We start from the raw sequence: 1,387 nt of genomic DNA on the forward strand, positions 1-1,387 counted from the left end.
GAGACACTTGTACATTCATGTTTGTTGCTGCTCTTTTCACAATAGCTAAGAGATGGAAGCAACCTAAGTGTCCCTCAACTGACAAGTGGATGATAAAAATGTTGTTCATTTATGCGAAGGAGTTTTACTCAGCAGTAAAGAAAGATGAAATCATGAAATTTGCAGGTAAATTGATGGAACTATAAACTGTTATACTAAGTGAAGTAACTCAGACTCAGAAAAAAAATCGATATATGTTCTCCCTCATATGTGGGTCCTAGAACCAAACTCTGATAAATAAGTATGCAACCAGACATAACTACAGAAATCAGGATAATGGTAAGGAAACAATGAGGTAAAGGAAAAGAAAGAACCTGAAAAAGAAGAACAGTTGGAAACAGGCCTTAATAAGGGAGATAAGGAAACAGGGTGGTAAAGGAAAGGAAATAACCTGAAAGAGAAAAACAGTAGGAAACAGGCCTTAATAAGGGCTATACGGATAAAAATTGAGATAGTTTAAGGGAGGTGGGGGGAGGGTATACTAGGAACCCAGGGGATAAAGTGAAAGAAGGGGCTCAAGAGAGGTAGGACAATAGTAGAAGGGTATTATTATGGAAGAAAGTGGGGAAATGGGGACACCTTAAGAAGGAAAACCATGATGGAGGTGTGAGACAATGTGAGAGATAAACAATGCCTAGCTAGCTTTGAAAACCAGTAAGAACAATATTACTCCTACAACCTACTGACAAATTATACATAGAAGATCAAGAAATATATGTCTAGGTAAGGTTTATCTGAAAACAACTGGTCATTGCCTAAGATTTATCTACATGACATACAGTAATTAAAAATACCAGACTGGTGGAACTAACCTTCTTGTGTGTTTAACAGACATACTTTGAGGTCTATAATAATTTGGTCAGAGGGACATAAAGGACACTGAGGCTGAGGAGACCCCACCAGATGGACTTGAACCAGTGTCCAGTCTATAAAGAGGAGATTCAACACAGAAGAATCATTTCCTCCATGCTTCCAAGCGAAGCCAACCATGATTGAGCAGGACTTTGACTTGTCTTCACATAGGTGGAACTGGTAAAAGAAAGGAGCCAGGGGCACCTTCCAAGCCCTGTTCCCTGAGGAACAGATCCTCAAATAACCTTAAGAGTAAAAATAAATCTGTTTATCTGGACCAACTGTGTGGCCTTAAACACCCAAAAGTAAAATATAACTAAAGATTAAAGGGGCCAATATAATTTCATAAGGGACCATATGTATAGCTACATGCTACATAGCCAGCAACAATGCCAGACAGGCAATATCTCCTTTTGAGTTGTTGGCCAGGGCAGCCAAAGGGATTCCCAGATAGTAACCCAGCAGAGAACTGGGAAATTGAACAGCAGACCCCAAT

This window comes from Nannospalax galili, unplaced genomic scaffold (genome assembly GCF_000622305.1).
Source record: "Nannospalax galili isolate Female #2095 unplaced genomic scaffold, S.galili_v1.0 scaffold34, whole genome shotgun sequence".
Classification (NCBI taxonomy): Eukaryota; Metazoa; Chordata; class Mammalia; order Rodentia; family Spalacidae; genus Nannospalax; species Nannospalax galili.